This window comes from Saimiri boliviensis, chromosome 6 (genome assembly GCF_048565385.1).
Source record: "Saimiri boliviensis isolate mSaiBol1 chromosome 6, mSaiBol1.pri, whole genome shotgun sequence".
In the NCBI taxonomy this organism is placed as follows: Eukaryota; Metazoa; Chordata; class Mammalia; order Primates; family Cebidae; genus Saimiri; species Saimiri boliviensis.
In genome coordinates this window covers 9,359,585-9,386,044 of record NC_133454.1, presented here as the reverse complement: position 1 = coordinate 9,386,044, position 26,460 = coordinate 9,359,585, and the positions used below count along the sequence as shown (strand labels likewise).

At 39.9% G+C, this 26,460-nt stretch overlaps 1 protein-coding gene and 1 pseudogene across 4 annotated transcripts in view; one reads left to right on the top strand and one right to left on the bottom strand.

The window, feature by feature from the left end:
- FAT3 (FAT atypical cadherin 3) overlaps positions 1–26,460 on the top strand; it is a 669,312-nt gene that overhangs the window by 471,775 nt on the left and 171,077 nt on the right. The window lies entirely within an intron of this gene.
- LOC120361022 (small nucleolar RNA U13) lies at positions 25,794–25,883 on the bottom strand (annotated as a pseudogene).

The following is a 26,460-nucleotide window of genomic DNA, read 5'->3' as shown; positions in this document are numbered from 1 at the left end:
TTCTTATTCTTATTATATCAACCTCAATAAAGTTAATAGATATTAACTCTTTAATAGGTATTCACTCTTTCTGTTTTTACTTCCTTTCATAAAAGCTTTATCGAATGCCTGTTCAAGAACTGGCATTGGGCCAAGTACCAAGGTTTTCTTCTTGGAGTTGATGTGTTTTTCCCACTGGACACGCTTTCCTTTGACTTTCCCGGTAAGGTCTTCTAGAGTTGCAGATTAAGTAGGGACTTTCATTAGCCACTGTCTTGGCATCAAGGAACTGTTATTCATTCATATATTCCTAACTGTGCTCTCACATTATATAGATACAGAAACTGAGACCTAGAAAAGGGGGGAGAGGTCGAAGGTCATACAGCTATTTCATGGAAGTGTCCAGGATAGGTCTTTCTCTCCTTATGGAACACATATGGCTATCAGTATCCGTCAGCTTATTGAAATGTGGCAAATTGAATCATCTTTTGTCGCTCTCATTTTCTAATAATGGATTGATGACAGGTGTCAAGGTAGCCTAGCCTCGAGAATCAGTCTGTGCCTCTGCAGGGAGCAGGTCTTCTCTCGCGCTCTGATTGTCCATCCACCACTCCCTCAGCTGATCCTCAGAGCCTGGTACTCTGCCCTGCCCCATCCAACTAGCTCTGCACAAGGCTCACTCTGCCACTGGGCTGTGCCCTGAGCTCTAGGACAGAGCCCACCTGAGAGGGCACTGTGTCCACATGGTGGTTACCAGATTGGACTCAGCAGAGGAGAGACTGTAATGCAGGTATTATGGGCTGAATTGTGTGCCACTGCCCACCACCAAAATCTATGTATTAAAATCCTAACTGCCAGTGCCTTAGAATGTGACTGGATTTGGAAAGAAGAGTCTTTAAAAAGGTCATTGAATTAATTAATTAATTAGGGAGAGCCCTAATTCAATATGGCTGACTAAGAAGAGGAAATTTGGGCACAGATACGTACAGAGGGAAGACCACGTGAAGAGACAGGGAGAAGAAGACAGATGCCTCTACAAGCCAGAGAGGTTTCATGAGAAACCAAGCCCTGTCAAAACCTTCTCAGATTCCTAGCCTCCAGAGCTGTGAAAAGAAACAAAGTTTCAGGCACTTCAATCTGTGATCCTTGGTTAAGGCAGCACCAGCAGACCAATAAGCAGGCAGACTTCATTGACTGGCCTGTCCCCGCCCCTCCTCTCACCACCGCCTCATAAGGCTATGCAAATGCATCAGGCTTTGCAGGAACTGCAGCAATTAAAATACAGTAGTAAAACCTCCATCTAAATTTGAGGCTTCCCATGCTTCATGCTCCATATGCCAAGAGAGAATTATCTCCCAATTTAAAACTCCACAGAAGGCCCTCTGGTGGCATGCATGGGTTCCTAACTCCTTCCCTGCCTTCAGTTTTCTAGCTTCCTGAGTGCCTCCTTCCTCTGTTCTTCTCAGTAAGTGTCCAGCATAGCTGTCTCAGAAATTGCAGTGTTTTACCCACAAGAATGGTTCTTGCTCAGGAACAAACCCATCCTCAGCAGGAGATTTTTCTAAATTCATGTGATTCTTAAAAAATAGTGCCCCCAAAAGGTATTAATAGGCCAGTTAAGGATGGCCATTGGCATTCTAAGACTAGCTAAACAAGGAGTGATGATAGTGGTGGTGGTGGTGATGGTGGTGGTGGTGGAGGAGATGGCAGTTGTGACCAGAGTGGCGGCAGTGGTGATGATGAAGCTGAGGGCAGTCGTGACAATTGTGATGATGGAGATTGTGGTAATAGTGACAGTGGTAGTGATGGTGGTGGTGGTAGTGGTAGTGGTAGTGCTAATGGTGATGTTGGTGAAGATGGCAGTGGTAATGTTGAAAGTGAGAGTGGTGGTGAAGACGGTGATGGTGGAGGTAGTGGTGATGGTGGTGGTGGTTATATGCTTATGAGATGGGAGCGAGGGTTACTATTCATGTTTTTACACAACTGTCCAGGTTGGTATGGGCCTTTAAGAACAATCCTTTTTGAGATCTTCCCAACGGTATGAATTGCAGATTTACCACTTAAATTTCCCTATTGTCTAAAGAGTAAATATTGAATCAGATGCAGGAGAACAAACCTTTCAGAACAAATATTAATTCTCAGAGCTAGTACATTCAAAACAGAGATTACAAGATGCCCACGGGTCTGGGTAGGTAAGTACTTCAGAGGAGCAGCATGTGTGGAGGTGGTGGGATATGGAGGGGGAAGGACAGTTGGTTTCACCTGCCCCTTCTTCTAAAGAGGCTCTGCCAGCAGCAGGTTTGGAAGCAGGTAAGCCCAGTCTCAGAAGGAAGTCTTAATTTTTTTCCCCAAAACCCAAATTCACATTTGCATTCTACATCTCTGTATATTACATTGTTGATAACGCCATCATTTTTTTTTTTAAACACTGTAAGCCAATGAACCCGTTTTGCAACATCTGATAGAAAAGAAGGTTTCTTACTTGCCTCATTCATTTGTAATCCTCTCAGAATGAATTAAGTAATTCACATATTCTATAGGATGGAATCGTTTCTTATCTTCCCTTCACCTCACATCTTTTAAATGTACCCATCTTTTAAAATGTGCCCATAAAAATAAATAAGAAATGAGCCTGTGGATGAGTCTTAAGGGCCTCTGTTGATACTGGAAATGGCCGTGTAGGAAGACTTGGTTGGGGATTCAGCCGAACGTTGTCCATGCAGGCGTTTCTGTCAGAGCCAAGAAAAGAAGGGTGCTTTGGATCTTTGGCATACATTGAGGTGTGTGAGCATCTCATCTGGCAGTACCTTTTCACTTTTTAACTTTCCTGATCAACCTCCTAGTTAATAAACCTCAGGCCAGTACTTTTATATATATTGGGAGAGTTGTCTGGAATACGTCTTTGATTCCATAAATAACCATCTCTAATTTACCTGTTTGTGAAAGGTTGCGTTTGTTTTGTTTCTCCTTAAATCTGAATGCGAATTAGTAAAGCAGCACTAGATGAAGCCGGTTCGCTTGGATCTGGGGAGGTCCTTCCACCCAGTGGCTCCGCCTGGCAATGGAAATGAGCGAGTTTGGACTGCTCTGCTCACCGATGGTGCACGGGCAGGTAATTGCTCTGGGCAGGTCACAGCTTGTTGAGCTGTGCGCACAGGCTGTAGGGAGCTGAGACTCTGCTTTGTTTTCACTTGTGAATGGTTTCCGAATGGGGTGCTATGTTGTTGCTTCCTTTAAGTCTTCTGAGCCAAGCAGCTGTAACATCCCCAAGCTTTGGCTGAGTTCTGGGAGTTGGTGGAGGGAGCCTGTTACCCTGGAGCGTTGGTATTGCGCAAATGGCTTCTGTGTTCTCGGAGAATAGGTTAGGAGTTTTCTGCATGGCTCTGAACAGTCATGAGAACTCCTGACTGTGAATCTCCCATCCTGGGAGCCCAGACTGGCTTCTTCCCCATAGTGAAACGATGATAAATTGACCCTCTGCCCTTTACTTCCATAGCTCCTTTTCCTTCTTTCCTTTGTGTTGCTTTCCTAGTTTATTTTATGCCACACACTCTCTGAGCTACGGAATGATCTGTCCAGTCTAATTTTATTGAGGCCTTCACAAACCACTGAAGCGCATGTGTAATATCAGATGTGTTTGACCCAGTTGAGGACTTCAAGTCTGTCTTTGGGAAAATTTAAAATTAATGACAGCAAGTTTAAAATACAGAATTGAACTCAATTGCTTCTATTAATAATCAGGAAAAGCTACTTTGGCATGCTTCCTGCCTGCAGCAGACAGCTTTGTTCAAATGAACTGTTGTTTCGAGACCTTTCAAGTGACTTGCTTTTGTGGCAAATTGGGGGCTACCAAGCTCATCTATTTTGTGGCAAGACTGGTTTATTGAAATACCAAGAGAGTTGTCAGCATAAGGATGCAGAACATTGTCACGAAAATAAGTCAGGAGAGCCCTGCATGTCAGAGCCAAGGAAAATAGGTTAGAATCTTGGAACAATACCAGCTTTCAAAATTTGGAAAACCTATAATAAATTTGGTCGTTTAATTCTTTGAAGTGTAGCACTGTATGGATATTATACAATTATTCAATCACACAGGGAAAAAAATATCTTATAAAACACTGTCCTAATTGCGATTGTCCCTTTACATTTTATCAAACTATTATACCATAAATGTGGATAGAGATGGTTAGTGCCCAAGATTTGGAGAGACAGACAGATATAGCAACTCATTAGCTGCATGACCTGGAGCCAGATTACATCATCTAAACCTCAATCTCCTTACCTATAAAATTGGGACAATAATAATACCTTTATAAGATTTGGTGAGGATAGGCATGTTGCACATGCATTGCACATGTTAAGTGTTTGTCGGCGATTATGATTAGAAGCTTAAAAATGTTCCATGTGATTCCTGAAGCAGTCATCTTTGACAAAATTCAGAACACTAAGGCCTTATATTATGCATTGTATTTATAGTTTGGTTCATAGTTGTTGAATATACTTATGATACTTTAATAAGATAGCATCTATGAATGAGCCTACAGAAGTTCCTGGTGCATGATGTGCGCTCAAAAATATTAATTTTTTCTGCCTTTTCCTGAAGAAGATCCCAAAATTTCAGAGATTTATCAGCTTCCACTGGCCACCATCTACTTAAATGGGCTGTAATTATGTAAGTTGGAATAGCTTATTCTCCTAAGACAGGCTAATGAGTCAACGATGGATCTGGCATGACTATGATGAAGGTCATTGGATCTCTGCTGTTGAATCTACAGTCTCTCTCTCTCTCTGTCTGGCTTTCTAAACCAGCATCTGATAGGTAGACGGAGGCATCCAAGTTTCCAGAGCAGAGCAGTAGCATTTCCAAGCATCCAGGAGCTCTCTAAATTAGGCTTAAGACCAGAACGGGACAAATAGCTAATTTCCCCAGGTCAGCCATGTTCAGGCCTGTCCATCCTTATAACTAACCCCTAAGCTTTTTCCCAGAATCATAATCCCTTTAAGATCTTAAATTGTGTTTATATGTTAATTCAGTCAGTGTGTTTCACATGTAATCACTTAATGGGAATTTTTTTGTGTGTTTCATTCGGATGTCAAAACCTCAATTGTGTAGAAATATGAAATTGGATATGAGTATTCAGGAGATGTTCTGTGGAGGTAGTCCACAGCAATGTTAATATTCAACAGCAGGTATCATCATTTAAAAATTATTGCCCTGGGTAGTTTCAAACTCCACCTCTCCTTCAGGCTATTCTGAGCTTTGTTAGCAAGCTGCAAGATGAGCTCCCTTGAGACTTCTTGTCCTGTCTCTTCCTGGCCCTACCTTCACTTTAGTGAAGGTCACCCATAGGAGGAAGGGCCAGATTACTCCACGTTGTACCCCAGCACCTGAAACAATTCCAGGGATGCAATAGGCACTTGATGAATGTTGGCTGAGTTGAAGTTTAGGGTTCCAGGTAACCCCCAACTCAGAAAATCCATGCTTTGCAGGATATAGTGATATGTACTGTCCAGAGATCCACAGAATGTACACTAAGTACACAGAGGAGGCGCCAAGGTGAGAGGTTTGCAGAGACCTTGGGGTGCCAGCTAATATGCAGAACAGGGAAGGGCTTTGTCCCACAGCATCCCAGTCCGCGCTGAGGTCGCCTGCCACCCCCAACTGCTTTTTGGAGCCTAGAAGCACTTCCTAAATCACATTTACCTACCTGAAATCTGTCATCCTCGGGAGATCATAAATACATAATTCAGAAGAAAGATCTTAGATATTTCATGAGGTGTCCATTATAATTCCTGGCTTGCCACTCTGGACTCTTAAAGATGCTAATAATTCTTAAAATTAGATGTGGGGCTAAGCTCCAGGCTAATGTATACCTTGCTATTATGTAATTGAAATTAAATCTACTTTTAGTTGACTACTTTCAAATAAAATAGAAAAAGGCCAGTATTTTAAAAAAATGTATAAGTACTCATTAGTAGCTTCACAAAGCCTCTTAAGAAACTTTACAAAGACAAAGCAATTTAAGCAACCAGTACCACAAAGTAGACTGGCCAATCCAGTCTTCCAACTTACCCCGTATTGAGAGTGGCCTAATTTGTTTTTGTTTTATTTTTAAATAGAGGGCTGTGAAAACAAATTTTGATCCCATACGATACCAAATGGCTGAAATTTTCTCTTCATGGTGTTTGGCATTTTTCTTGTCACTGCAAATAATTTTGGCCAAGTCTCAACTTTGCATGTCCCATTTTTACCATCCGAAGGTGTAAGAACCTCTACTCGTTAGACGAAAAAGTCTGAAAGGCTGCAGTCAAATTTAAAGCAATATTATAGCATTGTTGGCAGGAAGATGTAACAGCAGTGGACAGACTTTTGAGGTATGCAGGAATTAGAGATGTGCTTGTTTGATGTGAGCTGGAACAGGATGGGTTTTTTTTATTTAGGATTTTTTACAACAGAAGGTGTTGTTCTGTCTCTATCAGCAGTAGCCAGGGCATGCTTGCTTCAGCCCTGAATGAAGAATTACAAATATCTCTGTGCAAGGCCATGGCATACCCATGATGTGTGCTTTGGTACATGCACAAAACCATTTATCCATCTTCAGAAACGAAACGTCCAGAAGCAAGTCATTTAAAAGTTCCTGTCATGCCACAAGGACATCAACATGTAAGGAAGAATGAACTCAGTTTCTCATGGTGTAAAGCATGTACATGTCTAGGTGAAAGGAAAAAAAAAAATCTATCCAAAACTCCTCTTTTAGAAATTACATAGTGCCTATGGTAGGATTTTTAAAAAATAGAATTACTTTCAATTATAGAAAAATTGGAAACTTGTAGCTATGATGATATATAATATATCATTGTAAGAAAATTTAAAACCAGAAGCAGAGAGAAAAAGCATAAAGATAAGCAAATAAAACAATTTAGTAACATCCATATTTTTCCGTGCTTTGATGGTTACATTTTACATTTTGCTAAATAATCTTTCAGAACTTTCTTTTTCATTTATGTATATATGTATACACATATTTCATAAAATCCTGCCTAAAATTTGTCCCAAAAAAATCTAATAAATTCTATACATACTGCTTCATATCCTTGCTTATTAGGGACATTTTTCTATACTATATTATATTTTTTATACCATATTATATTCAATATGTTACTTTTTCCATTGCATGAGCTCTCATTAAATAGCAGTCTGTGGTAGAGTTTGCAATGACCTTAAGTAGGAACCATCTATTACTTTTCCAAGAGGATTGCATGAATATAGCCCAGCCCCCCAGGAGCCCCTAGTGATACTTTTGTACTGTTGATTTGGTTCCCAGTTTCAAGCCATTTACTAACCTTCCTTTCTGCCTGTGGATCAGCTAAAAGAAAGACGCTGGACATCATTTAATGAAATTTGTCAGATTATTTCAGATACTCGATCAAACTGCATACAAATATGAACAAAAATCTACCCCTTGGCTGGAGCTGTAATACTCTATGTTACAGCATTTACCTACTGAAGGACAAGTTACACAGTGTAAGAAATGTTTATCTCTGAAACATTTGGAAAAAGAGTACTGCCTATTAATTCATGCCTTTTGGAAAAGTATATCAAGAACCTAAACATGTAACTAAATATGTGACTTTAGACAGCTAAACAGGTTACACACAAATATCCACTACTCTCCTTTTTTCCACTGTAGTTTGATACTCTACCTTACAACATTTCGTTATTGAAGACAAAGTAATATATTGTAAGCATCTTTTCACAAAAGTACAAACAAATCCCACAGAATCATACAATCTCAGAGCTAAATAGTACCTTAGAAATTATCTGCTTAATGATGGATTATTTAAATCCCAAACTAAAGATCTGGATAAACATTTGCCAAATGTGGGCATGCAGGCGACATTCGCATTTGGCCTGGCTGTCTCCATTCTCTACTGGTGACAAATTGTGGTGTTAAAAGAGGGAAAGGATCCAAACCAAACTGTAGCTGAGGCTTGACATGTCTTTGAGAGGGCACATATGCCTTCCCATGTTTAAAAGCAAAATCCCTTCAGATGATGCAAGTAGAACCAAGAGAAAGAAGAGCAGCCCCTCCCACCACACTTCTCCCATCAGTCCCAACTTGGAGCTGTTAAGAAAAAGGGGCTCTGGAAAGACTCTCAAGTGCGTGCCAAGAATAAGTCATCTCTGCACTCAGAGAAACCCCACTTTTAGACAACCTTGAAATGTGGTTTCCACTGAGGGAGGGCATGAAAAATAATATGCTTCTATAAAATATTCCATTTTGAGAGTAAAAATATAAAGAAATATATAATTCATGAATATGAATCTGTTGTAAGACCATAGATTACAAGGTCCTTAATGACTGTTTTTGTTTTCTTCCTGATACTGAGTTTGTACTTATTAGACTCTTAAGTAAGTATTAGCTGAATTAAAATAGAAAAAAATGTTCTTACCTTCTCCTTTCATTGTGTTTTGACAGCGGAAAGAGAAAGCTAATCTCAACTCAACTCTACAATTAGTTCTTACCTGGGAGGAGCTTTAGCTATCTAGACATATGCCCAGATATTTCCAAAGGCATAAATATGTAACTATAAACGCCTAACAAATGACAAGGGTAGTTCAGAAACCGTAGAAGAAAACACCACCTATAAGGTTGCCAGTTGATAACACAAATATATCTGAACCACCTACAGTTTAACTTAATTATGTTTTCCACAATAGGATTACTTGCCCCCAGACAGAGAGAATGCATGAGTCTGACGTTGCTTAATAAATGATGTTGCCGGGCGCGGTGGCTCCAGCACTTTGGGAGGCCGAGGCGGGTGGATCACGAGGTCGAGAGATCGAGACCATCCTGGTCAACATGGTGGAACCCCGTCTCTACTAAAAATACAAAAAATTAGCTGGACATGGTGGCATGTGCCTGTAATCCCAGCTACTCAGGAGGCTGAGGCAGGAGAATTGCCTGAACCCAGGAGGCGGAGGTTGTGGTGAGCCGAGATCGGGCCATTGCACTCCAGCCTGGGTAACAAGAGCGAAACTCCGCCTCAAAAATCAATCAATCAATCAATCAATCAATCAATAAATGATGTTACCTGGAGATGTGTACATTTCCCAAGGCCAGCCCCAGCTTACAAGCTTGAAATCAGCACTCCGACCAATTCATAAAATGCATCCTGCTTACCACCTCACATAGGTGTTCAGGTTTAAGGTCTGACATAAGAGATTAAGAAGGCAAGTTGGTGGAAAATACAGCTTCTGGAAGCCATAACTAGGCCCAGAGCTGGACTCAGGGGTCTTAGGAATCATAGGTGAATCTTTGAGAAGGGAGCTGCCGTTGACTGCCAAAACTGAGGTTTGGAGTAAGAGTTCAAAACTGCAAAGAATGATAAGCAAAGGGAAAAGCATTGTTCTTACTGCTTTTCTGTTCTCTCCTTGATTGTCGTACATTTCAGTGGCATCCAGATGTTCTATTATTTTAGCTACCAACTTGGGAAATTACACTGTAGTTACTTTCAAAGTTGTCAGAACACTAAACTCAACAATGACATTTTATAACCCGTTTTCTTTAAAGTACTCATTTTTTTTCTTAACCCTGATGGGCTGGCATTTAAATAAAGTAAGTCAGAATTCTGAAACGCAATTAGTTGCTAGATATGCAAAGTTATTCTTTGTGCTCATCCTCATGCATATTGGTTCTTACACATACATCTTGGGTACCCTGTACTTTAATTTTTTCTCTATTTGTATCTAGATTTGTTTAAAAATAGGAAATTCACTTCATGCTTTAACTTTCAATAGTTGGCATTCTTTAATTTAAAACTTAACTATTTAAATTCTTTTGACATTCCAATTTGCATTTTTCAGAAAATCGAAGGCTAGTTAAAAAGACCAATATTATTAATTTAGAAAATGCTTATTTTCCCAGTTGAATTAAAAACATAATAGTATGTATATCATATTTTACAACTCATTTCTTTAAGATTTCCCAGAAAACTCGGTTCATAATTTTCTGTCGCAAGGGGATGAAGTTCTTCTTCGGTTTAATGCCTGCAGCATTCTTATGGTAATTTGGAAATTGGGAAACGTGGACACATCCATAAATGGTAACTGTAGAAAATCGACTACTTTCAAATCAGACAAAAGCATAGAGAACCCTGAAGATACTTTTGAAAAGAGGAGACTTTCTAACAAGTCTAGTTACAGTGTCTATTCCTAGGGCAGATGAATGAGAGAGTTCTTATAGGACTATTGCTGTAGTGCTTTTTTTTTTTTTTCCAGACTGCTTGCATTATCTGTCTGCACAGTACTTAGCACCCTGTTGAACTCAATAAATATGCAGTGATGATAATATTATTGCTCAGAATTCACTTAACCCTTCCACATCTTTTGAGTGTCAACAATGTTCTGCCTACTAGGTGCAGGGAGTTTTAATTTAATGCTCATTCTGAGGCTTAAAGCTTGGAAGTGTAATGACCCATGTAAGATGATCCTCCACTCCAGTAGGACATTTCTGGAGCAAAGCCATTGGGTTGTACAAGAATTCATTAAAAAGCAGAAAACCTTTACTTCCCACACTAGAACACTGATGAGGCTCAGTGCACTGTTGTTTCTAATCTCTACCCTGCAAGCCGTCCGCATCATATTTCCCCAAAGCACAAAAAAGGAAAAAAAAATAAAATTTGAAATCTATGATGATTAAACAGTTCTGACCAACCTCAATCAAACTTTGATCCATGGCAGAAATTTGGAAAGAAATCAAAAGGTCCTGAGACAAGTTCTTTCTCAAGACAACCCACTTTGTCCCTTAACCTAATTCAGCTATTACTAGATTGTGGAATATCCAGCAGCTTCCCCATATTTTCTCCTATGAAATTGCATTTTCCTCTTGGGTTATTAGAAATCATCTACAGGTCATTTTAACACCAATAAAATCCTTGATATCCTTAGGATTAACATAGTTTCTAGCATCTAATAAGCACTCTGGAACCATTTAGTTGAATGAATGAATGAATGATTCATGAATGGAAATACCAAATGGTTTTCAAAACCATGGTCTTGGTTATTTTATTGCTTCTTTAAAAAGAAAAGACTATTGGGGTTACCTGAACAAAATATTTAATATTTTAAGAAATTTCAGTAGTTTAGAAGGTACAGGTGGTTTTTGGTTACATGGATGTGGGACTTCTAGGACAACCAGCCTACTTCAAAAAAAAAAAAAAGAACTAAGTTATAAGTGTAATAAAATGAAATATTTAATGTTAATGTAAATCATCACTCAAGAGAATACACAAATATTTGGTGTGAGATTAGATTGACAACCCACAACTGATAATTAACCATAAACACACTCATGTATGTACATGCTCACATGTGCATACACACACATTCACACACATGCACACACTTAAACTTCCAGCATATAAAACATGATCATTACACTCTAAGTTACCCTAAAACAGTTCAGGCTGCCAGAATAACACAGGTGAAGCACCGATCAACTGTAGAATGGCTCATCATAAAATTTTATACCCAACTTTGAGAAAAAACTTGTATGTGCTGTAATGTTGAGGTCTGGATTAATCAGGGAGGATTTTTCGGGAGAGAGACTTGACCTGGCCCTTGGACAAGAGGAGCAATGTGAAAGAAGAGAATACTGATGATTCAAGCAGAGACATAAAGAGGGGTGCGTATGGCATGGAAGACTGTGACCCCAGTAGCCTACCTGCCAGTGGAAGTAGAATTGGAGAGCAGTCGAGGAGGGATGTTGAGGTCGTTTTGACTAGATACTTGAGGAAATACAGAACCATAAGGTTTTTGAGCAGCATGGTGGCGTGGTGAAAGTCATATACAAAGACAATTTATCCGGGGAAAGAGGGCTTTGGAGTTAAAAAGAGTCTGGGATCAGAACAGCCAATTAAGAGGAGGCAGATCCAAGTGTGCAGGGATTGCTATCCAACTGCACGCAGGGGTAGCAGGAAGATAAAAGATACCTGGACAAATGGGCAAAACTCAGTGATAGAGTAGAAATGAGTGAAGGGAGGAGGAAGGATGATTCTTTCTCATGGATATCAGAAGCTGGTGTTCAGTGGCAGACCTGTAGAGACGTTATAAGTTTGGTTGGCTTCATTTGTGTTTCTTCCCTTTAAATGAAATGAGGTAGTCACCCTGCTAGCAACTGCCTGCCAAATGAGCTCATTCTCATTGGCCATCAGTATATGAGCTGAGGGCTGATCTACTCTTGACTTGTGCTTTGAGTTTCCAATGCAGGGGGAAAAAAAAAAGGCTTCCATGAGAGGTTTCTAGAAAAATATACAAAAATTATTTTTTCTTTTTACTGTACATTTGCATATATCTTAGTTTTACTCGTTTCCATAAGGTTCGTAACTCTGCGTGTTGAAATAATCACTATGGCAACTGAAGTATTCTGGTACAGGTGAGTTGGACTTAGCGTTCATATATCATAATTTTCTTTTTACTTGCGTGTGTACTTGGGGTCGATACGAAGGATTAGGCAATTCACTTGCCAGGGCCACTCTGATGAACACATCATCCCAGCCTAACTGCTATTATGCTGAAATGGAATCTAGAGAGAAATTCATGTGGAGAAAGGAGGGAGGTTTCCCTGTATGATTGTAGTAGAGATTTAGCATTGTTACAGTGAATAACAACCGATGGAACATTTGCATAACTGGATGAAACTCATTGTTGCAGGCTGATGTTAAGCCACACTGGCGGAAAGAGGCTGGATGTAGATTCAGTCAGACCAAGGTTTCATTCAAGATTCTGTCAGATGTTTGCTGAATGTTATAGAGCAAATTCTTACTCTGTGATAGTCTCAGCATCCTCAGTTGTAAAATGAAGGTAATAACAACCACCTTTTCGGGTTGTTTTATGTGTTGTGTAGAAAGCATATGTGGAGAGACTAATAGAATTTCTTGCATACAGTAACACATCAACTGTTAGTCCCCTTCTTCAAGTCAAAAATTCCTCCATGTTTCTTTGTCCCCAGTACCTAGCAGTTTTAGCATATTCAGTAACTATCTTGCTCAATAGATACAAATGCACAAGGGCATTTTGAGGACTAGGAAAAGTAGTAATATCCATCATCAAATAGACATGTCTGCTTTCCAATAGGGGTCCTAATTCAGTGCTTCAGCTAAAGTGCATGCATACAATTGTGGGTGTGCACATTGTACTTCCAAAGATGAACGGTTGTATCCTCTCACAGCTCTGTCAGGAAGCTCATCATGACTCACCCTCCTATAGATCAGGTGGTTAATTATGTTATTAAACTGTCAGAATTATCTAGAATGGCTTTGTCACCCACCTGACAAGAGACCTCAGTTTGATACCATTGTGTTCAAATGGCTGAAAAGTGTGGATGTGTTGTGAGATAATGTATGAACATATATGGAAGATTTTTTTCAAAATGTTTTATGACAGATCTTTTTTTTCCTTTAATTCTTGTGCTTTAGCTATTATATTGTTCTTAACTAAAAATTTATTTTAGTTCGCTTCTACAGCTATGATTCAGAGCCTAAGATATGCAGGTTCCGTGGTCAGTGTGTCAGGGACAAAGATGGGGAAGATCTGGCTTATTGGGACTGCAACCCTCACTTCTTAAAGAAGAGAGAAGCCCTTTACCAGGATAAAATCCCCAGCCATCATCTTTATTGTAGTTTTACTCATCATGAAAGGAGTAAACTGGATGGAGGCAAGCTAGATTCAACTAAATAGTCATGGTGGATTGCAAAAATGGTCACAAATTTTTGCAGCTCTTTCTTTCAAGAGCTGGAGGCTATTTCTGTGCCCCCTTGCATCTGGGCTGGCTTCGTGACTTGCTGTGACCAGTAGGAAGTAGTAGAAGTGACACTGTACTTTCAGAAGCTCAGCCCCCGGAGACCTGGTTTCTCCTCTTATTGTGCCTTCCTGAGACATTGACCAGTTTTCATGATGTGGTTACTTCCTGGTAGCAAGATACACCCTCAAACTACACTTAGGTAGGAAAGTCAAAACTGTGATGTCACACACACCAGAAGTGTATATAAAGGTTTATTAGTTGCATACGAGCTTTCTGGAGAGAGCAAGGTGGGCTCCCAAGCTGGTCCACAAATGGCTTCTGAAAGTAGGAAATCAAAACCAGCTTGGGGTTATATGTTGGTTGCAGGTAGGACTGGGCAAGGTAGTTCCTGTGCTCAAGCTGGGGCTCACACATGGTGCGAACTTCCTGCTAGCACCAAAGGAGGGAGTACCTGGGGTTTCTTAGTTTGCCCACATGTGGAACAGACAGGAGGGATCGTGATGGGGTAGAAGGCTGTCAGCAGTCAAAATGAAAAATGGTGTCAATCTTGTTATTACTGTTTATTACTAATGTCCTCCTAGTATGTAGTATTTGAAATTATTTTAAAATATTTACTTATTTCACCACCTTCTCCATCCTCTACAGATTATAAGCTCAGTACTGACTGAAACCAAGCCTACATTATTCTCTACCAAATCTCTGGCTTCTAGATTAGTGTTTGGTGCAAACTAAGTGCTCAGTAAATGTATATGAATGAATTTCTACAAGAGAACATTAGTTTTGCTGTATACAATCCTAATGCTTACAGTCTCATTAAAGAATGATTAGACTGCAAGTCTCCTAATAATCTAAAATTTGAATGACCTTCTCTGTATCTCCTAACAGTTGATACCTCTAAAGAAAAGGGTAAGAAATGTTAGCCTTTGGTTCTTCTCTCTGTGATGTGCTGTATCCTCATATCACGTCCAGCTGCCAGACCACCACATACCTGGATTGGATTTCTCCAACTTTCCATGGAAATATTTTTACAGTATTAGGTCATGATTTTATTGAAGCTGTACTACACAGCTGTATACATCTATCTCTGAATATTTTGTAAAAATGCTGCTCAGAGCACGTCTGTCTATTTTAGTCACTGTTTCCTAGGACAGACCATGCGGCAGGCATCTGAGACTTTACAGCTGTGCCTGGAAAGCATATCCTCCTCTATGAGATGAGGAGCCAACTTACAGAAGGAACCGTGACTTTAAACTGTAGTAGCTTCTCCTACCCTAGATTTTCTCACATTATTATCTTCCAGTTCTTGTCTTTTTACCTTTCTTTTAATTTTATATGTATAGTCGTCCCTCAGTATCTGCGAATGATTGGTTCCAGGACCCCCTCGGATACCAAAATCCATGGATGCTCAAGTCCGTCACAAACATGGCGTAATATTTGCATATAACCTATGAACATCCACCTGCTTCTTTAATCTGTAGATTACTGGTAATACCAAATACAGTGAAAAAAGGATGTGAAAAGGTGTTATATTGTATTGCTCAGGAAACAAGGACAAGGAAAAATGGTCTGAACATACCTGCTCGGTACAGAAGCTTTTTTCTTTTCCAAGTATTTTCTTTCCAAGATTGGCTGAATCCTGGACACAGCAGCCATGGATGCGGGAGAACCAACTGTGTGTGTGTGTGTGTGTGTGTGTGTGTGTGTGTGTGTGTTCAAGCATATGTGTGTATTCTTTCCTATAAGTCTCCTCAAACTTTCTTTGGAAGTAGATATGGTATTAGTGGTTAATCTATGGATGCTGACTTCTGAGACACAATGGAAAAGATCCAAGTAAGACTATGTTCTCTTGCCCTTCCCCTGTTTAAGGGAAACCTGGTGCTTAGGAAAAAGCAAGAAGCAATGCTGTCTTGTTGCTCCATCAGAAGTTGCGTGTTCTTTACCTTTATGTCTCCTGTAGCACATTTTAAGGGATCAAGAAGTTTGTCACATTAAACTTCCTGGACTTTTTTCTATACCACAGGGGCAGGGGCGTGATTAATGTCATTTATGACCAAAACTCATAGGATATAGGGCTCTACAATTTGAAATACATCTACTTTCCAGAGATATCCTGGAGGATCTTTTATAAGTAGAGTAAGAGGTTGATTTTCATCTGTATTTTCTCCTTAACATGGTGCCTAACCCTGAGGCTTTGAACACTGCTGTGGAATAATTACCAATTGATCTTCACGAGCACTTTAATATCTTTGAATCTCTAGGATTGATTCTCTTTTTTACCTAGAGCTTGATACACTAAAAATGAAACAGGGAGGCATTGCTAATACCATTGTTTTAGTCTATAATTTAAAATGCTTTAAAAATATAATTTGGTTAAACTTTTCTGTAGGGAATAGATGGGTACACAGAAGGAGAGCTACATAGTTCTTTTCTATTAAATGAATCTATTTTCCTGCCATTTTTGTCATACAGTTGGAGATAGGCTTTCATTGAAAAGCATGTCTTAACATAGTGAACTGTGGAGCATTTGGTGAAGGACTTTTAATTCGACAGTATTCCACATTGGACTCGAGAGTGGTGAAAACTGGTTTGTAACACTTCTAGAAGTGTGCCACGTATCTTCAACTATTTTCATTTATCCTTTTCCTCATCTTTTTTCCCAGATTTCATAATGCAGCGTCTGGAATTTAACTCTTCTTCTTCCTTTCTAGTAGCAATTTGAATGTAGCCATCTAAATTTGCTTGTTTTATTTTAAAAAATGAATTACTCTCAAACTATACCAACGCTTCAGATTCAAAATACATGAAATACAGTTCCTGAATGTAAATAATGTTTGAACTGAGTGTTTTTTATTCCTTTAGGATTTTTGTGTGATAGTCCAGGATTCCAAATGTTATAGCATGAGTTTTTTGTTGTTGTTGTTGTTGGTTTGTTTTTCAACTTTTATTTTAAGTTCACAGGTACCTGTGTAGGATGTTACATAGGTAAACGTGTGCCATGGTGGTTTACTGCACAGATTATCCCATCACCCAGGTATTAAGCCCAGCATCATCAGATATTCTTCCTGATACTCTCCCTCCCCCCCACCTCCACAGCAGGTGCCCAGGGTGTGTTGTGCCCCAACCCCATGTGTCCAATAGAATGAGTTTTTAGTAACAAAGCACACTGCCTGTGTAACAATATGACAAATCAGGATAATGCAAGAAATAGGTTATTGTAAAATTAAACAAAAGGTTAAAGGGCCTTATCAGCTATTAGTAATAGAAAAAAAAGAAGTGAAAAGTTTGAACCTCGGAGGTGGAGGTTGCATTGAACAGAGATTGTGCCACTGTACTCCAGCCTGGTGACAGAGTGAGACTCTGTCTTAAAAAAAGAAAGAAAGAAAGAAAATATTCTAAAATTTGCTTCTGATGGTTATTACTCAACTCTGTAAGTATACTAAAAACAATTTAATTGTACCCATTAAACAGGTGAACTTTATGGTATATAAATTATATCTCAGTAAAGCTAATTTTTTAAAACAGCTCTGTCCTGGTGAAGCAATGAAATAGTGGATTAATTTATATACGCTTATAGAGGCGGCAATGATTCTAATAAACTCTCAGTTGAAACAAATTGCAATTGCTTTATTGAAGGCGCAAACCTCAACTGCCTAAGGAATTTTTCTGAAAGTCAAATCTTGTCTGTGGCTATGGCTGCATCTTATGAGATATAAATGTTATATTCTTGATGCTCATGCCAACTAACTGTATGAGTCCCTTTTTATGCTGCTGATAAAGACATACTCAAGGCTGGGCAATTTACGAAAAAAAGGTTTATTGGACTCACAGTTCCACGTGGCTGGGAAGAGCTCACAATCATGGCAGAAGGTGAAAGGCACATCTTGTGTTGCAGCAGACAAGAGAAGAGAGCTTGTGTAGGGAAACTCCCCTTTTTAAAACCATCGGATCCCATGAGACTTACTCACTATCATGAGAACACCATGGGAAAAACCCACCTCCGTGATTCAAGTACTTCCCACTGGGTCCCTCCCACAACATGTGGGAATTCAATATGAGATTTGGGTTGGGATACAGCCAAACTATGTCATTTTACCCCTGGCTCCTCCCAAGTCTCATGTCCTCACATTTAAAAACCAGTCATGCATTCCCAACAGTCTCCCATTTCTTAACTCATTTCAGCATTAACTCAAAAGTCCACAGTCCAAACTCTCATCCGAGACAAGGCAAGTCCCTTCAGCCTATGAGCCTGTAAAGTCAAAAACAAGTTGGTTACTTTCTAGATACCATGGGGGTATAAGCAGTGGGTAAACACAGCCATTCCAAATGGGAGAAACTGAGTAAAACAAAGGGGCTATAGGTCCCATGCCAGTCCAGAATCTAGCAGGGCAGTCAAATCTTAAAGCTCCAGAATGGTCTTCCTTGACTCCATGTCTCACATCCAGGTCACCCTGATGTAAGAGGTGGGCTCCCATGTCCCTGGGCAGCTCTGCTTCTGTGGCTTTGCAGTATACAGCCTCTCTCCAAACTGCTTTCATGGCTTGGCACTGAGTGTCTGCAGCTTTTCCAGGTGACATTGAGTGCTGCCAGTGGATCTACCACAACAGTGGCCCTCTTCTCATAGCTCCACTAGGTGGTGCCCCAGTGGGGACTCTGTGCGGGGGCTCCGAACCCGCATTTCCCTTCTGCACTGCCCTAACAGAAGTTTTCCGTGAGACCTCACATGCAGCAAACTTCTGCTTGGACATCCAGGCATTTCTATACATCTTCTGAAATCTAGGTGGATGTTCCCAAACCTCAATGATTGACTTCTGTGCACTCATAGGTTCAGTACCACATGGAAGCTGCTAAGGCTTGGAGCTTGAACCCTCTGAAGCCATGGCCTGAGCTCTATGTTGGAGCTTTCAGACATGGCTAGAGCAGCTGGGATGCAGGACACTAAGACCCTAGGCTGCACACAGCATGGGGACCCTGGGCCTGGCCTACAAAATCATCTTTTACTTCTAGGTCTCTGGGCCTGTGATGGGCGGGGGCTGCCTTGAAGACCTCTGACATACCCTGGAGACATTTTCCCCGTTACCTTGGGGATTAACATTCAGCTCCTCATTACTTATGCAAATTTCTGCAGCTGGCTTGAATTTCCCCTCAAAAAATGGAATTTTCTTTTCTATTGCATTGTCAGGCTGCAAATTTTCCAAACTTTTATGCTGTTTCCCTTATAAAACTGAATGCCAGGGGCCAAGTGTGGTGGCTCATACCTGTAATTCCAACGCTTTGGGAGGCTAAGGCAGGCAGATTACAAGGTCAGGAGTTCGAGACCAGCCTGGCCAGCATGGTGAAACTCCATCTCTATTAAAAATACAAAGGATTAGCTGGACGTGGTGGCATGTGCCTGTAGCCCTGGCTACTTGGGAGGCTTGAATTGCCTGAAACTGGCAGGCAAAGATTGTAGTGAGTTGAGATTACACCACTGCACTCTAATGAGACTCTGTCTCAAAAACAAACAAACAAACAAACAAAACTGTATGTCTTTTAACAGCATCCAAGTCACCTCTTGAATGCTTTGCTGCTTAGTAATTTCTTCCACCAGATATCCTAAATCATCTCTCTCAAGTTCAAAGCTCCACCAATCTCTAGGGCAGGGGCAAAAGGCCACCAGAGTCTTGCTAAAATGTAACAAGAGTCAACTTTGCTCCAGTTCCCAACAAGTTTCTCATCTCCATCTTAGACCATCTCAGCCTGGATTTCATTGTCCATATCATTATCAGCATTTTGGTCAAAGCCATTCAACAAGTCTCTAGGAAGTTACAAACTTTCCCACATTTTCCTGTCTTCTTCCGAGACCTCCAAACTGTTTCAACTTCTGCCTGTTACCCAGTTCCAAAGTCACTTCCACATTTTCACGTATCTTTTCAGCAGGGCTGCAATCTCTGTACCAATTTACTGTACTAGTCCATTTTCACACTGCCGATCAAGACATGCTAGAAACTGGGCAATTACAAAAGAAAGAGGTTTGTTGGACTTTACAGTTCCACGTGGCTGGGGACACCTCACTATCGTAGCAGCAGGTGAAAGGCACGTCTTACATGGTGGCAGACAAGAGAATAGAGCTTGTGCAAGGAAACTCCCCTTTTTAAAATCATCAGATCCTGTGAGATTTATTCACTACCATGAGAACAGCTCGGGAAAGACCTGCCCCCTTGATTCAAGTACCTCCCACTGGGTCCCTCCCACACTAGGTGTGAACTCAAGATGAGATTTGGGTGGGGACACAGCCAAACCATATCACCAATCATCAGGTATTTACTGAGTTCCATTATGAAGAGGCTGCTCTTGGAGATTTAAAGGTATAAAATACAAAACATAATTGTACTACTTACTATTGCTCTTTAACAAAACTCAGTGGCTTAAAACAACACCATTTTATTTAACTCACAATGTTGTGGGTGGGTTGCTGAAGGGTTGTTGTTCTTCTCTAAACTGACTCAGCTGATCTCTGCAGGGATTTTTCAAGAAATTGTGGTCAACTGGTGACAGGGCTTATTGATGATCTAGAATAGACTCACTCACATGTCTGGCAGTTGGCAAGCTATGTTCTGAGGCACTTGGTTCTCCTCCATGTGGTCCCTCAGCCTTAAGGTTGGCCCTGTCATTGTTTCAGGTTTCCAAGGACAGCAAGTGCAGAAACTACAAAGGTTCTTGAGGTTCGGGTTCTCGACTTGCACTGTGTCACTTAGATGGTATTTTACTGGTCAAAGCAAGTTACTAAGCCACCCCAGATTCCGAGGATAGGGAAATAGAATTCACCTATTGATTAAAGAAGCTGCAAAATCTGACGGACATTTTTAGAGTCAATTTCACAGTCCATCAATTACTAAAATAATGCTGCGTTCTAGACCTCCAAGTCACTTCACCACTACAGTAATTAGCTAAATTTGCTTTGGTGCTATCCAGTTTATCCCTTCCATTTAAGTAAAGTAAGGCTCATGATGAAGATGATTTGGGTATGTTAAATACAGTCACAGTATTCATTTGTATTAAATGTCGAATTAATTATCCCTGCTAGAATTGGGCAGGAGTAACGCAGCTCTTGCTAAAACTGTTTGAATTTTCCTTCAAACTTTGGCCAGAGATTTACCTAGGATAAAGATTGTTTTGTTTTCCTCAAGTACACACCTTTAAATGGGTCCAAAGCCAGAGGAGCAGGAGACCACAAAATGGGAATCAAATTTTAGTGATGTGGTTAGTTCACATTGAGTAATTGAGAAGCAACTATATTAGGGTATCTATTTTAATTCTGGTCATTTGCCAGCTATAACTTCTCTCACAGTGATAGGAAAAGTTCAGGAGTAAACCAAAACATTCGCCTGAATACAACGAGAAACACCCAAGACAAGAATGGGGGAAAAAAACCCTCAATCCAATTGACTAATGTTAGAAAAGAAATTTATACAATTTACCATGTCTGTTAAGCCACCCACCAGAAGGAAAATCAGCACTGGGTAGTGAGAAATCACCAACTATGATTTCACAAACTTGATAAAACCGTGAGATCATTATCCCACTGCCAGTTGTTTCTTAAGAAATGGGCCCCTTCTTAAATATGGGGGCCTGAAGGCTGAGAGCCAGCCAGGAAAAGCACTCGCAGCTCTGCTGATATTGACATGAATCACATCAGAACCTAAGACTTTTGCCCACAGCCATTAAAAATTGTGACAGTTCAACTGTGAAAATCTTCTTCAAGTTCAGGCTTAGGTCTCAGACAGAAAAATCCATCTCCCAACTACCTAATCAAAGTGTAGTGTTCAGCGTGACTTTTCCTATCCCTAGGCATCCGCTTTCTATAAACACAGCTCCCAGCATGGTGGTGTCAATTAAATTCGCACTTTCAATTACCTAATATAAGAAAAAAAAAAAGGATCTTGTTACTTAAGAAGTTTGGTTTTTGTTTTTTTTTTTTTTTTTAAGCGATTCTATGGATGTGGAAGTCTAGCATCTTAAAAGACACCTTAAATTACCATTTGCTCTCTATAAGTTGTTGCTTCAGATACAGTTGAGATTTATAAAAGTCCTAGGCAAGGTTCTTAGAAGCATACTCACATCAACTGATAAAGTGCGGTTCTATTTTCCTTTGAATTAGACATCCCTTTCTCTGCTATAAACTCCTTTTCTATTGAGCCAAGAATGAAATAATTGTAAAAGCCTTGTCAGGGTGCCATACTGGAGAGACTTTCCATGTCTCCATTATCCCTCTACATGTAGACAGTTTATTTATTTAAATTTTTTAGATTTATAAATTAAAAGCATGTTTAATCGATTACTAAAATAATGTTGCTTTTTAAACGTCTAAATCGCTTCATCAAATTTACTAAGGAAAAAATAATCATTTAATGTGATGGATATTCCAATTACACTGATTCAATCCTTACAAATAATATATTAAATTAGGACATGTCCCCTGAAAACAAGTACATCTATTATATACCACAAAAATATAAAATTAAAAGACTTTACTAAAAGATCAACCATAGGATGGAATTGTTTTAATAACTATGACAATTTCTAGAAAGTTCTGCAGTTTTCCTTCTCTATATTTATAGAAGCATTTCAAGGAATAGTCAATTTCTTGAAAAATATGGGCATGGCCGGGCGCAGTGGCTAAAGCCTGTAATCCCAGCACTTTGGGAGGCCGAGGTGGGTGGATCACAAGGTCAAGAGATCGAGACCATCCTGGTCAACAAGGTGAAACCCCGTCTCTACTAAAAATACAAAAAATTAGCTGGGCATGGTGGCACGTGCCTGTAATCCCAGCTACTCAGGAGGCTGAGGCAGGAGAATTGCCCGAACCCAGGAGGCGGAGGTTGCGGTGAGCCGAGATCGCGCCATTGCACTCCAGCCTGGGTAACGAGAGCGAAACTCCGCCTAAAAAAAAAAAAGAAAATATGGGCATAAGTGGTTTAATTGTTTTATCATATGTTTAATCAGAAAAGCATATTTATAGTCAACAATTGCAATTTCAGGTATCTCATATATTCATCATAGATATGAATTTGCTGAGGAAAGATACAGAACAACCATATCGATGGGAAATAGTGAAATTGTGGCTACTAAGTTTTAGAAATACAAATTTTAAGCTGATATGCTCTTTGATCGGTTAGTAAAAGAATGATAAAATGCCTAAAATTCAAAATATTTTAAAAGACATTCATGGCATGGAAAGATACTCAGATGCCTGAAACAACCCCTTCACACGTGATGTGATAAAATTTAACTTGTTGCCAGAAGCACCAGATTATGGCTAAGTCAGTCTGGTTGAAAGTTAAAGAATGGTTAAGCTCCAAAATAATAGAAAATTACCTTAAAAACAGCTAAAGAAATCTGAAATGGCCAAAATCATCCTATTTTAAATGCTAAGATAATTTGTTATTATCTAGTATCTAGGACATGGAATAAGTGGGATTTGTCAACTCAGTAGCAGTGGGCAGACATATTCAACATAAAAAGCGGAGAGTGTCCAAAGCAGTGGAAAGGAAATAAGGTTGGAATTACTCAAGAGAACAGGACACTGTCACATTTACCTTAATGTTAAATCTATTCGACAGAAGTCTAAATCTCCCTAGAATTCTTAAATCTCAATAAAATGAACATTTACTAAAATACTGCTCTTATGACAAAATGAAAAAATTATCATCTAAAGCTTCCCTAAAATATTCAAAAGCTTTTAAAACTACTGAATCTACTATGAATTTCTATTAACTTCATAATCAGCTACAAGAAAACAATGTTTTGGTAAATTTAGCACATTGATTTTTGGCAAATTGGCTTCTGGCAAACTGGTTGGTTTACATATTGTTTATTTCAGCATATTGATTCTTAGCAATTTGGCTTCTTTCTGATACCTGGTGCCCTCAGAGAGCAAACTGGATAATCAAAGACTTATTTTTAGAAATATATCAAGTACCAAAAGTCACTGGTTAGGAGACTGAGTATAAATGGTGATTGAGACAGACATTGCCTGTGAACTCATGGGAGATACAGCCTGTCAGGGAAGACAGACATTAAGTAAAAGTGACATAAATACTTTAGCTTGAACTGTAGTAAATCTGTGATAAATGCTTTAAAAAAAAAAACAACATGGTATGAAATGAGAGTAAGAGGAAGACCTGACAGAGAATGTTTTCTTTTTAATTAGTTTCTATTAAATATTTTATAAAATAGAAAATACAGTCTTGCCTGCCGAAACAGATAGGAGGACCAGTGCCAGGCGTCATCATCAGTCAGGTATGGGTGGCATGGCTGGGCTGCAGAACCGACACGGACCACGGGCAGCACGCACTGTCTAAGGAGCAGTGGCTGGCATTCTTTAATGTCTCCCGTGTTCATCGAGTGCAGGGTCCTTTATGCTTTCCTCACACACCTTAGAGATCATCTTTGTCTTTAAAGTGACATCCTGCAGTTCCCATGCGCCTCTCTCTCTCACAGCTTACCTGCACGCTCCAGTCTTCTCTCAGCCTGCAGCTTGCGGCCCCTGTTGCCATTCACCATGCTGCCGGTAAGGCTGGCCTGCCCACTTCCTTTTCTGTGGCTTCTTTTTATTCTTGCACTTCTCTGTTGCTGGCTGTTCTCCTCAGGGTTCTCCACCCTTTGAGAGAGCATGCTGGCCAATGGTGGCACTCCCATATCTCTGCACAGGCGTACCGAACAACTGGGTCTCTGAAACCTCCCAGGGGGTGGTTTTATATGTGTGTGTATATATACACACACACACACACATATGTATATATACTTTACATTTGGGGGTACATGTGCCGATCATGCAGGATTGTTACATAGTTACACACATGCCATAGTGGTTTGCTGCATCCATCCCCCCCATCACCTATATTAGGTATTTCTCCTAATGTTATCCCTCCCCGATCCCCCCACTCCCTGCTATCCCTCCCCTACGCCCCCTACCTTTCACCAGGCCCCCTTGTGTGATGTTCCCCTCAGGGAGTGGTTTGACATTGCTATGGTGGTCTAGAGCTTCTCATCCCAGATACCACCTTCATGAGGTATCTATAGATTCTCAGACACTGTTTTTGAAATCAGTGTTTTACCTTAACTAATACTAGAAAATGAATTACCCATATTAGTAAGAGGAGTTCTGAATAGTTTGAATTTGTTTTCTGGTTTTTGGTTTTTGTTTTTAACTGCTCCTTGTGGAGCAGGGCTACCTCACAGGCAGTGTGCCTTTGTTTAAAAAAGTTAAATGAAAGACAAGAGAGAAAACTATGTGTGCCATGTGACTAAGATGTATCTAAATGTTAGGTAAATAGCTATGTTTAAAGAAAAACAGTCAATAGTTCCAAGAGACACTGCTTAGTGCTTCACTGGGCTGAAATGAATGTGTCAGGGTCAGCCTGCCTTCAGAGGCTCTGGGGAAAGAATCCTTGCTTCTTCCAGGTTCAGGTGGCTGCCAGCATCTAGGACTTGTGGCCACATCCCTCTAATCTGTTTCTTCGTCTTCCGAGTGTAACCTCATCTCCCTGTGTCTCTTTTACAAGAACGTTAGTGATGTCATCTATGGCCCACCAGGTTAATTCAGGATGATCTCCTCATCTCAAGATTCTTAATTTAATTGCATTTGCAAAGGAGCTTTTTTCAAATTTGGTGACATTTACAGGTTCCAGAGATTAGGATTTGCTATCTTTGGGGCCATCATTCAGCTCGCTACACAGGGGTTACACTGTTTCTGTTGAGAATCACAATCCACAGAAAGGGTTCCAAAACTTTGCTTATCCTGAAGGCAGAGTGTCCTGTTCTATTTGTTTGTTTCCACATATCAAGTCGTTTTTTCCCTGACTCTTCTACTGGTGCACTTGATCCTTGTGGTAGAGGACAAGGTGCCAGTACTGCTTTCTGAGTTGCGTGGTTGCAAACAGACTGACTGACAAATGCAGAGCGCTCGATAAATGTCATTGTTACTATTGGTATGGCTACGTGCAAGAAAACGAAATTTTATTATTATTATTTCACATCAGTTAGATAACAAGATTTGAGGGAGACAATCTCTCATCTATGTGAAAACCCAGTTATTACCCTTAGGAACTACAAAAGGATCCCAGACTGAAACTATAAAACAGAAAACAGTAAGATGATAATGGTAGTGAATGGAAAGATCAGGTGGTCATACTACTTTAAAAAATTAAGTTAAAATTTAATTTAAAAACCATTTTTAGACATCCATTTAATCTGAATACTCTTAAGACTACTAGACTACTCTAGAATTCTTAGTAAATTCCATGCTCAGGATCTATGAGAGGCTAGTGGTTATCTCTGAGTAATGCAATCATGAGTGATTTTAAAAAATATTTTATTTTCCTGTTTTCATGATTTTTCTACATTAAGCATATATAACATATATAAAAATTGCTTAAAGTTAATGTATTTGGGCCAGGTAGAATACGTCTGTAATCCCAGCATTTTGGGAGGCCGAGGTGGGAGAATGAATCACTTTATTCCAAGAGTTAGAGATCGCCCTTGGCAACATGGTGAGACCCTCATCTCTACAAAAAAGTTTTTAAAAGTAGCCAGTCATAGTGGCTCACACCTGTAGTCCTCGCTACTTAGAAGGCTGATGGGGCAGGATCCCTTGAACCCAGGAATTCAAAGCTGCAGTGAGCCGTGATCCCATCAC